This window comes from Astyanax mexicanus, chromosome 11 (assembly GCF_023375975.1).
Source record: "Astyanax mexicanus isolate ESR-SI-001 chromosome 11, AstMex3_surface, whole genome shotgun sequence".
Lineage (NCBI taxonomy): Eukaryota > Metazoa > Chordata > Actinopteri > Characiformes > Acestrorhamphidae > Astyanax > Astyanax mexicanus.
This window is the reverse complement of record NC_064418.1, coordinates 16,519,345-16,535,150: the sequence shown is the minus strand read 5'-3', so window position 1 is coordinate 16,535,150 and position 15,806 is coordinate 16,519,345.

The following is a 15,806-nucleotide window of genomic DNA, read 5'->3' as shown; positions in this document are numbered from 1 at the left end:
CCCTTTAAGATTATCAAGAGAATTAATGAGGTCACTTATCGTCTCAACTTACCGTCTCATTATCGTGTATGCCCTTCTTTTCATGTTTCTCTGCTAAAGCCGGTTATCCCTGGTCCATTGGATGAGACTTCGCTTGGGGCACCTCCTCCTCCTCCAGTGGCTATGGAAGGTGGTCCAGTTTATGCAGTGGAACGATTATTGGACTCCAGGCGGAGAAGGGGGACCCTGGAGTATCTTGTGGACTGGAGGGGTTACGGACCAGAGGAGAGAAGCTGGGTGCCGGCAACTGATGTTCTGGACCCTTTGATGGTGGAGGACTTTCATCGGTCTCATCCGTCCCGTCCTGCACCACGTTCCAGAGATCGCCCTAGGAGAGGGTCTCCGGTTCCACGAAGGGGTAGACGTCGTGGTTCGGACTCGGTCCATTCCCTCAGTTCCGTCCGCGGCTCTGGAAGGGGTCGTCCTAGGTCCAGGGTCTCCGTCCATCCCGTTCCCGCTTCTGGACAGCCTGTCCAGGTTGCCACTGGGGGTGATGGGGTTGTTTCCTTGTGTCGTCCTCATCCTTTGTTACCTTCGGACTCTTTGGAGGGGGGTACTGTTACGCAGCCTGGCTCTCCTTCCACACTACCGGACTCTATTTCCCAGAATTCCCCAGATTATGACATCAATAATAACCCTTCACATTCACCCAATCATGTTACGCTCCGACGCTCTGATTCACCTGTTTACTAAATTACTTCCGGTTCATTCTTATCTAGATTCTGTATTTAAGGCATCCGTTTGTAAGGAAACACCGCGAGGTATTGTCAACTCATGTTGCGTACTAAGCGTTTTCTGGATTACTGTTTTTGCCTTCTCGTTACGACTCTGTGTTTGGATTTTCGGTTTATGTCTTTTGTTTTGCCCTTGTTGGATTTGGTATATGGTTGGACTGTTTCCCGGTTTAGAACTTGGACTGTATCTTTGACTACGTCTCTGGTCATCGGTGAGATCATTGTTTGTCTTCTGTTAGCAGAACCTGTTAATCTTTCTTATAATAAACCTGCCTGTATTTTTAACTCGGCTCGCGTCACTCCTCTCTACCTGGCGTTACATATGGCAATTGTAGGTCTAAAGAAAGAGGGCAGGTGATGCAGCAATTCATTATTATTGTCAATTCCTTAATTTCTCTGTAATGGGGAGCTTTTTTTAGTTTTTATTAGTTAGTTAGCCATAGCTAGCTAGCTAGCTACTGAGAGGAACTGGCATTTATTTTTTAGGATTCTTATGAAGAAAATGGCCATAAAACATTGAAACTACTGGTTATCGTTATTTTTAACAAAGAAAAATACTCAAGTTTTTGCGTTTCTTTGCTCACTTGTGCTGCCATCTTGCCAGTGATTCATATATACCTCTGTTTTGCTTGTACCTTTGCTCAAGAGCATCTAAATCATTTAAATCACAATGTGGCTTGTGAATATATCTACATTGATGGGTATGGTGGTCTGTAAATTAGGTGTGTTCAGGTACATTTCTTGCCAACTGACTAATTAGAACCCTGAAAACAGTCAACCATTAGACATTCATTGCTATCTTGGCAATGCAGGTGCGTCATGCGCTCTCAGCATGTGCACACCCCAGACATCCCAAGTCTCATGGAAGTTGCGGGAGTGTACTGCATATCAATAATGGCTCCCTGATGCCTGAAAGTCAGATGAAATGGTCTGGAATCTAGAATGAGTGGCCCAAGGGTGAACACTGATAGGCCTGGTGTGCACATGCAAAACAGAGGGGTAGGGCTAAGTGGTAGGGCCAGTGAATGAACTGGGATTGGGCTTAAAGTTCCAGTGATGGGGCGGAGCTGCTTAAATGTGGGTGGAGCAAAAGCAGCTTTTCCAATACTCACAAATCTTTTAGTCAACTACAGTATGTGAGCAGCAGTGGGGCAGTAGTGTTTAAATAAGTGCATGAGAACCGCAGCAGTTACTGCATCTCTGATCCAGAGAAATACACCAGCAGTGCAATAAGAACAGCTGCGTGTTTAATTGTTGTCGACAGTCGTGTAAACAGTGTTAATTTTACGAGACAAGTGCCCCAACGTGCAGTGAAGTGCATTAGCAATAATACGCCAATACGGCAGCTGAAGTCACAAAGGTGTCGGAGGAATAATTCAGACTGCGTGAGTTTTTGGCTGAAAATCATAAAAGAGCAACCCAGCAGAACACCTCAGTTATGCCGAGAGCACAGACGGAGTCAAGGCCAAGTTGGAGGAAAGGATTAACTATTCATAGAAGAAATGCTTCAGTGGTTCATTAAATTAGTCCATGTTCAACGTTCCAGAGTGTTCCGATAACTTTCACTGCTCCAGTTCAATACCCAAATCTGTTGTCATTAAAATGAGTCACATTAATTATTGCGAGACGTAGGGAAAAAATGTCCCTCGCTCTTTTTTTTAACCGAAATTCTACGGAGTTCAGCTTAATTACTTTAGCTAAATCTTAACGGAACGTTCAGGGCTCTGTGACTTTATTTTCGATTTTGTAGGAGAAGAGCAAAAGAGCACAAAGGCCCACGGAATAAGTTTAATGCCTGACACTAATTAGCTTTTCAGTTTTTGAAGGACTTGGAATGGTGTGCTCAGTCACATGTGGCCCACTTCTCCCTCTGGGGACCTGCCAAAGGCGCAGAGTAGTGAACTTCTTAAAAGCTACAAGTTTCAAATAATAGAAAGGATTTTAATAACTTCACATATGGAGAAAACACCCACATGAGGTGAAAATGCTTAGGCAGAAGGTGATCCAATTCTAGATTAGTTGGAGAGGAAGGTGGAAACACTGAGGCCATCTTGAACGCCTTGATTTAACTTTAGTTTTCAAAATGGGATGGTATAGGTGTGACCCATCAATCTGGTGGAGAATTTATAGAAAAACAGTGGTGTGTAACTTTATTCATTCTCACATTGTCACTTGATGTTTCTTTGGCACAGGTGATGTGAAAAATGGTGATCTCGTCCTCATTTCTACTGCAACAACTGACTGAGAACAACCCAGGGCCCTAACCTACACCCTGTGTAAGGCATGCCGCGATGCTTATTGCTATATTCCACCTTGTCAACAGTCTATTTTCATGCCTTGCACCTGAATTGTTTAAATTACAACGTTGCTTGTGAATATATCTACACCGATGAGCATGGTGCTCTCAAAATGATGTGTGTTTAGGTACATTTCTTGCCAACAAAAAGCAAAGGTGCACCACTGACTGATTAGAACCCTGACAACAGTCAACCACCAGACATTCATTGCTATTCTTGTCAAAGCAAGTGCGCCATGCGCTCTCAGCATGTTTACACTCCTCCTTGTTACAAATGCAAGGACACGCAGCAGTGCACAAACCCAACTTTTACAACAATCAACAATAAACAGAATACAAAATGAAATAACATTGCTGTTCCCATAAATTACCTGCTCACTCACCTTCAAAGCAGTGCACCTTTAAAATAGTAATACACCAAAGTCAGAGTGCATCCAGGTCTTAAAGGGAATGGCAAGTGACATGCTGATTGGTTTATTTCATGTTACGCCTAAAACACACCCATGATAAGAGAATGTTTTAAACCACACAAGGCATACTTTTCTCGTCGTTACGACAGCAAAGACACATTCACACTCCCTAAATCAAACTGCAAGCCATGATATTTTATTTTGTATTCTGTTTATTGTTGTTTAAGTTGGGTTTGTGCACTGCTGCGTGTCCTTGCATGTGTAAAAAGTAGTGACTTTAAATAAACCCTTTTTCTCATCAGGTTCTGTTCAGATGAAATGATTGAAGTAGATGAAAGGTGAATGGTGAGGTCAAAAAACAAAATCCTTAATACTGTTTGGACACAAACTATCACTGGAATGGTAACTGGATATATAGTGTATGGGGTACATGAAGTCATTGACCTTTCTTCATTGAGGGAACATTAAGTGCCAATCGTTACACAACTGTGACTGTTAGATGTAGGTGAAGGGTAAGCCTAAGAATCTGAGACACATCTGAGACAAGAACCAAACTGTGAGGTTTTAGACAACTGGGTCACAGAACATTCCCAAACATCATCAATGTCTTGTGGGTTGTTTCTGGTACACATTTGTCACTTCTATACCAAACAAGAAAGTACAACTGGCTGGTGAACTGGCCATGATGCCATGACTGGCCAAGACCATGGACACCCAAGGCTAATTGATAAGATCCATGCAGGTCCCAGTTCACAACTTGCAGAACTTAAAGGCTCAGCTATAATGTTAGTCTTGGTGCCAGAAACCATAGAACACCTTCAGAGGTCTTGTAGAGTTCAATTCCTTTAATGGTCATATCTATTGTAGTGACCTAATGGGTACCTACTTAATATTGGGCAGATGGTGTTAATGTTATGGCTGATCAGTGCAGATACACACTGGCTAATCCTTTTTTTTTTACTAACTCTCTCGCCATTTTGGAAGCCCATTTTCCTCATTGGTCCTCTATTTATAGATACACGTTTACATACTGCTGCTCATCTGCTTCCAGCTACCCACTACCTCGTTCATGATTGGTCAGTTTCTGATCACAGGATCACTGTTTACCAGATAATAGACTCTTTTAAGCATCAGTAACTGTAGGAATGGCCATAGTGACTGCAAAAACATGTGTTTTGAAGCCCAACTTAACAAAAAAAAAAAAAACACAGTCTCTAAACAACAGCTGGAAAGGGCTGTCAGTCTGAATGACAAAGTAACAATCTTTGCTCTCCAATTAATGATAAAGTGCTTGGAAATATCAAAGTTGACTTAATGGCTTCACACTCTTGTCAGCTCTGAAGTTAATGAAGAATGAGTGATGGAATCTAGTGAAAATAAAATAAAATAGAATTCTAATTATAGACATATAACTGAACTCGCTCAAAGCAATCAAAGTTGCATTACATCAAAGTTCATCCTTAACTCTGAACTACTCAAACATTTATGACCAGATTCAGCTTATATAGTTATAAGCACCAGAGCTATTGGGTAAACATAGGCTACTAAGACTGTGAATTGGATTAGGAGGGATTGGAGGGATTAAGACTAGTCCTGAACTGTGCAGAGCTGTGGATGTAGTCTAGGACTGCCTATTGAAGGACTTTCTCAGACAGGAAACAAGCCTAGTATTGGACTACACATGGAGATAAATGGATATTTTCCACTTAAAGAAAAAAAATTGGCCCTATTTTAGTGATCTATGGGCAAACCCCTGTATAGCTTGATTTTGGGCATGTCAGTGTCTTTGCTATCAAAAATTAAGTGTGCTAAATTGATAGATCCATACCTGTGTTGATTTCGCAACTATAGCAAAGTAAATCTGTCATGAACACCAGCTCAATTTGCGCTGTAAACTCAATGAAGGCAGGTTGAGAAGGTTGATCTGAGAGAAGGGTGTGGGTCTAAAAAAATAAGTAGGTGAGTGTGGCTCTGCTTCTGGTCTCTACTCTCAGAATCAAATTGCAAATTTGACAACATGGAGGATCATGCAGCTCTATTTGCTTAATTTGCGCTGTAAACTCAATGAAGGCAGGTTGAGACAGTTGATCTGAGAGAAAAGAGTGGGTCTAAGAAAATAAGAACGTGAGTCTGGTACTGCCTCTGGTCTCTAATCTCAAAATCTGGTTGCAAATTTGACGGCATGGCGGATCATGCAGCTCAATTTGAACTGTAAACTCAATGAAGGCAGGTTGAGACGGTTGATTTGAGAGAAATGGGTGGGTCTACCAATTGACTAGGTGAGTCTGGCTCTGCCTCTGGTCTCTACTCTCAGAATCTGGTTGCAAATTTGACAACATAGATGACGTAAAGAAAGTGAATGAAACCACATCATCCATGCTTACAGTAATTGGTTAAACTCATATACAGTATATTGCTGATAATTCATTATTTTCGTTCAGCATAAAAAATATATAAACATCATTCAAGATTCAACAGTTCATACCTGAGAATTATCAGCGGGTTTGAATTTAAAGACTCTGGCAGAACTGTAAAATCCTTTCGTTATAGGCCATGCATTAATCCTCACAGAGTGCAGAATGCATAAACACTGAAAATAACAGCTTTGGAGGAAGACCTGTCACTCTTCAGATAGATAGGCAAGTCTGAGGACCAGCAAACAAGTAATCAATACAGGAACTCTGAAGGCTGCGTCTCGGCAGCATAGTTACACATAACACTATATTCACATGACATTTGTCCCAGTGGGTACGTCAAATGTTGTGATTTTCTTATTTTTGCTTAAGTTCTTAATTTGCCACAGGCGACTACAGGCTGTCCATCACTTCACAACACCTAGGGTCTGCTCCCAGGCCTACTTCCTGTCTGCAAAACTGCCCCTTGTTGATTTATGTATTGAGTCTAGTCCAGCGGAAAATCTCCATGTTAAATGCTGTGTAGTCTAAGGGTGGTATTACACCAGCACTACTTGGTCTGGTTAAAACAGTCTCTGGTTTGTTTGCACTCTTGGTGTGGATAGTTTCGGAAGGTATGAATACAGTAATACAGTGCAGTAGTGCAGTGCAGGTGAGCTTAAGTTGGTTCCAAACGAACTTCAGAAGGGTTAGTTTGTGGTGATAATGTGATCCGACCTCAATCCAACCCGAACATCAAGTATGCGTCTCATGTTTGAGCTAAATGGCTGTTAATGTGCAGTTTAACCTGATTTATTAACCAGATAATTACTACAGCTATGAACAAACGCTGTCTTTACAACTTAGACAGTTGTGTTCGACAGTTGTGTGAGACAGTTAATCCCATTGAAAACAAATTGTTTGAAAATGTGAAAGCAGCTTTTCACTGCACAAATGTATTTGTTAGTCCTGTGTTAACTTTCTAGCTCTGTCCCAGTTAACTCTCGACCAACCAGCAGAGACAACATGCTCACATTGTTTGTAGTGGTGCATTTTGGTGCACTTGCAATTTTCTTTGTGTGAAACCAAACCAAACCAAGGGGAAAATGCTCAAAATCAAACAAACATATTAACTGATTTGGACTAAAGAAACAAACTATAGGTGTAAAGACTAGGCTTAATCTTTGCCTGCAAAACTGTACAAATGTACTTTCTTGTGTTAACTTCTTAGGTCTGCCCCAGTCAACTCTTGACCAATCAGCAGAGACAACATGCTCAGCCTCTTGGCTATGCTGCATTTTGGTGAACTTGCAATTTTCTTTATGTGAAACCCAACCAAACCAATCCAAGGGGAAAATACTCCAAATAAAACAAGCGTGTTAACTGATTCAGACCAGAGAAACAAACTACAGGTGTGAAAACACCCCAAGACTAGGCTGAATCCCTGTCTGGGAAACTTCCTCTATAAGTAAAGAAGTACAGTGCCTTCCAAATGTATTAAAACAGTGAGGGAGGCAAATTCCTTTATTTCTGTTGTACACTGAAAACATTTTGTTTTGACATTAACCCTCCTGTCGTGTTCACCTCTTGCCCCTTACTTTAGTGTTCCCAGTCAAATTTGACCGGTCAGTTTAAACTACTCTTAAATTAGCACAAAACATATTTTTTTAGCTGTGAACAAAGTCTCAAAGCAGTGTTTAACCTGAATTTATAGAATTATACACAAGATAACTACAGTGAAAGTACAAATAGGCACTGAAAATTTATAATTTTCGGCCCTTCCGGTACTGGGTTTTCCCATGTATAATTCTGAAAGGAACCGGGTGCTCATCAACTGTCTCAGGGTCTGGATTGTACATAAGTGGTAGGCGCTCCACCCACCTCTTCCAAATTTTCCTGATGGCAGCCAGTTTGTCATTTCACCAGCAGATGGGTCGTGTATCTCTGTCATCAAGTCGAATAATTCTTGAAAGGACATGAAACTGTTGTAAGGACATAGTTGCCCGGAATATAGGCCTACCAGACTTTGCATCCCACAGACTTTTTGTAGCCTTATTGTTTGAGAGATATACTCCTACTAAAATCAACAGACATATGTAGGCTTGGTGGTCTACCGGGTCGATTTCTCTCCAGGTGTCCCCAAACACAGGCTTCCCCTCCAGGTTTGTCATCTCCAGTATAATTCCCTCAATGAAAAGTGTTGGAAGCGGGACTTCCAACTCTTGTTGTCATCCACATGAGATGTCGCATACCGTGTTGGCCCTGGAGTCATGAGTCATGTGATTGTGTGAGTGTGCGTGTGTGTGAGTGTGTAAGTGAGTGTGTAAGTGAGTGAGTAAGTGAGTTGGGGTGGTGTGTATGGGGATATTTTCTGTCTGATGAATGAATATATTCTGGATACCCATTCACTTTCTATGCCGGTCACTTTTGACCGGGAAAAGTGGTGATCATCACTTTTATGTGTTTAAGTGCATGGTGTGGAGGATATCATAAGGCCTTGAGGCAATCAGATGTAAAACACAATATTTATGAATGTTTTAAGTTGTAAATCGGTCAGATTTGACCCGAACACGACAGGAGGGTTAAATGAATATAAGGCAAAATATCAACATCTCAGCTTTTATTTTCAGGTATCTACATCCGACACACCATTCAGAAGGTAGAACCTTCTGTCTGAATCTGTCCCAATTTTTTTGTGAGCAGAAGATGTGACTGTCATGTGTTTTTTTTTTTTTTTTGCCCAGATAGTGTGTCCTGATAAATGTATTATTCAAACATTAAATAGTGCTGAATGTCTATGCCTAGTTTCCGATTTAGGTTTTACCTGTGTAGACTAAGCATTTATAGCATTTACAGTAACTATCATAAAAACCAGGGAGCTGAGAGGAGACAGAAAGTCAATCAGAGCTATTGCACAGTATTGGCCATAGCCAGAACAACTGTTTGGAAGTGACTCTATAAGAAAGTCATCACTGGTGTACTAAGTAACAGATGGTGAACCAGTAGACCATGGAAAACAACAGCAGTTGATGATAGAAACATTGTGTGTGCTGTAAAGAAAGATCCTAAAACAACAGTTAGTGGCATCAGCAACAACCTCCAGAGGGCTTCAGCAGAAGATAAAATCCAGTAACTAACAAGATGAATAGGAAGGCCAGGCTAAAATAGGAAAGCAATGCTGAAATGACCTCCGCTGTGTTTTACAATTATCTGTAAAGCACAGTGGAGGTAGTCTCATGGCTTGAGCTTGCATGGCTTATTATGGGAGGGGCTCATTAATCTTCACTGATGTATAGGAAACATTTTGTCTCTCAATTTAAAGAAAGTTGTACTCAAACTAACTGTTAGATCCTTCATCAACAAGATGCAAAAGCATCACAAATGTAAAGGTTTAGTGATGTCAGTGGGTCACAGAAGTGATGCAGTTATTGCATTAAAATGATTTGCAACTAAATATGAAGTCTTTTTCACTTTAATCTACATTACATTGATCTGTTTGAAAACTTTGGCTTACAAGAAAAATGGGTGGGTTCAGATTAAAGATTCTATCTTCTAAACTGTGTATCAGATCCAGATGTAAATACCTGGCAATAAAAGCTGAAATGTTGATTTTCTGCTTCATATTTATATTTCAGTGTCAAACCCAAATGGTTTCAGTCTACAGCAGGAATAAAGGGATTGGCCTCTCTGTTCCAATACCTTTGGAGGAAACTGTATAGCAGTGTTTTCAGTATGTTGTAGTCGTGTCTTAACCCTTCCTGCTTCAGGGTAAATTCTGAAGGAGCTTTTGTCCTAGATGTCTGGCGGTTTGCATCAGATCTTCCTTTAAAATCGAGTTTCTTGCCTGGCCCTTCGCTTCCAATCTCCTCGTTTACCTCGACTCGTGCCCGGCTCCTCTGTTTCTGACCGCAAAGTTCAATTAGCAGAGACACTCTTTTTCACAATCACTCACCGGGCTTGTCAGGCCCCTGAACAGGGTGACTCTTAATGACTCTGAGAGGGCAGAGCGGGGATCAATAAGTCACTGGACACCTCACGCCAAGCAGCCTGTCAGGTCTGCTCACCTCCAATCCCACCTCACAGCATGGAGCAAGAGCCTGGACCATACTGGATAAGGAAGCTTTATCCCAAGTGTTATGGAGGAAAATGGTTTGATAACCATTAAGAAATTAGCCCAAACAAACCCACACCACCCCATTAGCTTTCACACCTGACGCAGTGTACACCAGCGAACCCCAGACAATCATACAGATTGCTACTCTGGACCATAGACTGTGTATAGCTGGACAGAGCATCGTCCCTCAAAAGTGAAGCTACCACAGGTCGGGCGCCCCCTGCTGTTCGGTTGCAGAAAGCTGTGTAACCCCACCCATCCCCATAGGTTTCAAAACAGTGGCAAAACATACAACTTTCAATCACGTTTTTTTTTCCAATATACTGTAATTCTACCTCCATTATTTTTCAAATGCAGCAGCTAGTGTAACCTCTGCTTATATTGTCAGATTTTTATATCCACACAGAATTCGTTTTTTAGAACGTTATTCAGCTCTACTCAAAAAGGTATGGTTATTGTAAAAGGGCTGGGTTACACATAGCTGAGGTGGGACCAGTGGCTGTATGGGCAGGACCATAGACTGTGTAAGTTCTGTGGAGGCAGCCCTCAAGGGTGGGTTTATTCAAATGAGTAGGTTGTCTCTGAGTAGAGTAGAACTGTGAGAATGTTAAAATCGACTCAGTGCTCTGTAACTGTGACAGCCTTAATTTATCGAGCTAGAGTGTTTGTTTCCTCATATATGCTGTCGCGAGAGACATTTTCTCTGGTTTAAAGTACACTTATGAGTGTTTGCTTCTCACTGGTTTCTCAGGCCCACCCCAATTTCAGTAGTGGGTTCTGATTGGACAGTGATTACATTTAATTTAGGCATGAATTCCGTGCTGCTCCTAGACGAAATGCAATCCTGTGCATTGTGATTTGCTTTTAAACATTCGCAGCCCCACACAGTGGAATATGATTGCAGTTGAGATGATTGCATGTTAAGGAGCTTTGTGTGCAATTCTGACACAAATTTAGCATTTCTTATTTTAAATACAAATCCATACAAGCTGTTTTTCTGTTAAGAGATTGGGTGACGTTAAATTAGTGTACTGGAGCCTTTAGCTTTCATTGTGGCGCGGTTTCCTCACCTCAGTATTTAAAAGCAATCTCAGGAGTACAACATTTTGAAGACGTATTTATGTTTGAAGTACCTTATGGTAAAAAGCAATACAGCTCTTTCTTGACTAAATTTCGAGGGGTATTGTATTCAATTCTTGTCACGCGGGGTTGAGACGGGAGGCGGACGTTTGAGCGGGTAAGACATAACTTTAATAAATAACAAATAAACAAATAAACAAACAGGGGAATCACGAATAAATATATATATACATAAACAAACAGGGAAAACAAACAAAGAGCTAAGCTAAACAGATAAGTGGCTAAACTAAACAGATAATAACAAAACAGGGCTAGGGAATATATACAAGGGTAAATACGTGGATATGTACAAACAATGAAAATAACAAGACTAGAAATAAACGTGACAAAATATAAACTAGAAATAAACAAGAACGTAAGAACACAATAACATAGAAAGAGCAATGACGTGGCGAAGTACACAATGAGAAAACGTGAACGTGACAGACAACAGAGGAAGGTGCAAAGACCGACCGCAAACGTAGATTAACATGTACTATTTATACTAAACATGAAACAATGAACACCTGGGGAGACAGGTAACGAGGGGCGGAGCTACAAATTAGACACAAGTGATGGAAAAGTACTAGAGAAACAGGAACTAGGAAACGGGGAAAACACAGGAAAACATAGCGAGGGCGTAACAGAAGCCCCTCCCTAAACGCGCAGCTCCCGAGGCGCGTAAAAACGAACCCCGGGGGCTGGCGGCGGGGAGAGGCCGGGAAACACAAGAGACGAGACCGGGGACTTGACTTGAGACAAAACAGGAGATGGGACAGAAGACTTGACAAAGAAAGGAGACGGAACAGGGGACGTGACTGGAGACTGGACATTGGGCATAAACGGAGACTGGACATTAGACTGTACACTGGACGAGACACGAGACTGGACGGGGAACTGGACAGGGGACGATGACTGGACGTGAGACATGACAGGTGACTGGGCAGGACTAGACATGGGAACGGGAACGAAAACATTGACAGGAACAGACATGAAAACGGTGACAGGCACAGACAAACCAGACAGGACAGGAACCGGAACATAGACAGACACGGGGACCAGAACAGGAAGTGACATGGGAACCAGAACCACTTGGGGATGCCCAGGACTGGCTAAGGTCTGTGGGGTAGTCCATGGAGCCAGCCTGGGCAAAGTTCTTGGGCTGGAGTCCGGGGGCCTTGAGGTAGACCTGGGCACATGAGGCTTGGGGCAAAACTTAGTCCTGGGTGCCGGGATGGGCTTGGGTGTGGTGACGGGCCTCGCTGGCGACGCGACGGCTTGGGCAGCAGAAGCTGGAGGCGCGGCGACTCGGGCAGCAGGAGCTGGCGGCGGTGCGGCGTCTCGGGCAGCAGGAGCTGGCGGTGCGGCGACTCGGGCAGCAGGAGCTGGCGGTGCGGCATCTCGGGCAGCTGGAGCTGGCGGCACGGCGACTCGGGCAGCAGGAGCTGGCGGTGCGGCGACTCGGACAGTAGACACTGGCGGTGCGGCATCTCGGGCAGCGGGAGCTGACGGCGCGGCGACTTGAGCAGCTGGGGCTGGCGGCGTGGTCGGCGCTGGAGCGGTAGGCACCGCTGGCACAGGGACATGGACGGTGGGCACTGCTGGCTTCGGCACATGGGCGGTGGGCACCGCTGGCACAGGAACACGGATGGTGTCTGGCACCGCTGGCATCGTAGCAGGAGCGGTGGGCACCGCTGGCATCGTAGCATGGGCGGTGGGCACCGCTGGCACAGGAACATAGGCGGTGGGCACCGCTGGCACAGGAACATTGGCGGTGGGCACCGCTGGCACAGGAACATAGGCGGTGGGCACCGCTGACCTTGGAGCATGGGCGGTGGCGGGCACCGCTGACACAGGGACATTAGCGGTGGCGGGCACCGCTGACACAGGAACACTCACATGAACAGACTTGGACCCTTGGGCTGTAGGTGTCTGTGTGACGACTCGGGCTGCTGAAGACTGCACGGAGACTTGACTTAATTTCACCGCAGCGTATTCAGGTTCCGGGGTGGCAGTAGCAGTACAGTGTAGCGCCGTTGTCATGGGAACCCCGGAGCGAAGATCTGCTGCCGCTGCGGGTGACTGGAAGCGCTGCTCGGCGGCCGCCGTGGAAGCTGGGTCTGCAGCCGTAGAAGATGCGGGCGCCGTAGCAGCCAGAGAAACTTGACCCGTGGAAGCAGGAGATGCTAACTGCGTTAGCCGCGTAGCCGTGGGGATGCCTGGAGCTGCAGCCGCTGGAAATGCTAGCTGCGTTAGCCGCGTAGCCGTGGGGATGCCTGGAGCTGCAGCCGCTGGAGATGCTAGCTGCGTTAGCCGCGTAGCTGTGGGGATGCCTGGAGCTGCAGCTGCTGGAGATGCTAGCTGGTTAGCCGCTGAAGCTAGCTGCGGAGCCGCCGAGGTGGAGCGCGCCCTGGGAGGCGGGTGGAGGATAGCCTCCGCAAGCGGCGGCAAGCGGGCTCTCGTCGGGAGGTAGAACTCATCCTCCGAACTGGACGAGGAGGTCCACGTAATCCCAGAAGTAGGGATCCTCACAGCCTGCGTTTCTGCCCGCCTCGTGTCCCCCGAGGCCGATAGCCCCAACAGTTAGCCCCCCCCCAAGAAAATCCTCAGAATTTTGGGACCTCTTAGAACGCCTAGCCCGAGGCCTTCTCCGGCCTCGAGGCCTCGGGTTTTCCTGTGCCGAGGTCCCAAAGGGGGCATGACGTATGGCCAGCCCGGATCCAACCCAAGGGTGTCCCGCATAAACGTCCATTTTGTGGTCGGTCTTTATGTCACGCGGGGTTGAGACGGGAGGCGGACGTTTGAGCGGGTAAGACATAACTTTAATAAATAACAAATAAACAAATAAACAAACAGGGGAATCACGAATAAATATATATACATAAACAAAAAGGGAAAACAAACAAAGAGCTAAGCTAAACAGATAAGTGGCTAAACTAAACAGATAATAACAAAACAGGGCTAGGGAATATATACAAGGGTAAATACGTGGATATGTACAAACAATGAAAATAACAAGACTAGAAATAAACGTGACAAAATATAAACTAGAAATAAACAAGAACGTAAGAACACAATAACATAGAAAGAGCAATGACGTGGCGAAGTACACAATGAGAAAACGTGAACGTGACAGACAACAGAGGAAGGTGCAAAGACCGACCGCAAACGTAGATTAACATGTACTATTTATATTAAACATGAAACAATGAACACCTGGGGAGACAGGTAACGAGGGGCGGAGCTACAAATTAGACACACGTGATGGAAAAGTACTAGAGAAACAGGAACTAGGAAACGGGGAAAACACAGGAAAACATAGCGAGGGCGTAACAATTCTGACATGAATTCAGTGTTTGGTTTTGAAAATGTAAATTCTAGTAGTTTTGCATTTCATTTTGGCACATATTCTGCATGTTCATTTTTTTACGGTAGTATTTGCTTTTCAGTTTGGCACAAATTCCGTTTCATACCCAAATAATGCATTGTTTCTGGTGTATCTTTGTGCCATTCTTGCTGCAAACATGTATTAATGTGCCTTACAGTACAGGTACAGTTTCCAGTACCAACTTCTTTCACAGCCCTGCATTTATAATGTGTGCAGCATGTGGTTTTACTTTGTAAATTGTAGATTGTACTTTATAAAACTTCTTACACATGTTTTTTTTTATAAATTAGAGATCTTCTGCCTCAATCTTTGCTTCTCAACAACTGATTTCAAACCAAATTATTATTATGATCACCTGCTTTCATCGCTGTATCCCTGCATTATTTCATTTTTTTTTTACTTCATTACTAGGCCTAAAATACCTCCATCCCACACGTCATTTGGAATGTGTTGTAGGCCTGACATGCAGGAATGAGTGCTTATTAATAAAGGAAATGAAGTTCAGAAGATTAAAAAGTAGAGAAATAGCTTGGCTTCTTACTCTTTGTTCAAGTAAATGTAAGAAACAGTGCATATATTTTATTAGCAGTTTTCAGTCTGCCCCAGACTTTTCTTATTGGGGTTGTACATTGCTTATTTAATAATATCATTAATTACTCCTGTTTTATTTGTTATTATTTTTTTCTACTAAGTAATTAAGTACAGTGCAGATACTGCAGTATAGATAGAGCAGTAGAGTGAGTTATTACTGTATACTGTAATCTATTTAATAATAATAGCTGTACTGTTATTCTAATAAGGTTATGTTTATGGCATCTCTACACTGTGCAGTAATTCCTATTTTCAAATAAATTAATCTGCTTCTTTAGGCATCCTGCTGAGAAAATAATAATTTAATTATTAGATATCGTTGATGTCCAGTTAAATACTGCTATTTAAAGCCACTATTATGATCACACTGTTAATTACAGCAGCATGAAACTGTGTATATAGAACACCGTGAACATGAAACACTGCAGCAGTAATGTGCATTTATGCCAGTCTCTAGGCTTACAAACCTGGCTGAACACTAGTGTGTTATAATATATTTAATAAATATAATATTATGCATGTGAATCTGTGTGAATAACTTATGTGCCAGGTCTCTCACAGTAGCAAAAACACAATAAATACAAATAGAAATCTAATAAATCTAGGATTTCTCAAATATCTTACACTATGCATGCATTATTGCACTAAAGAAGACTATAAAATATATAAACTATGAGTCTACAGATGTTTACAATGCTATTACCATCAAATCATGGACAATA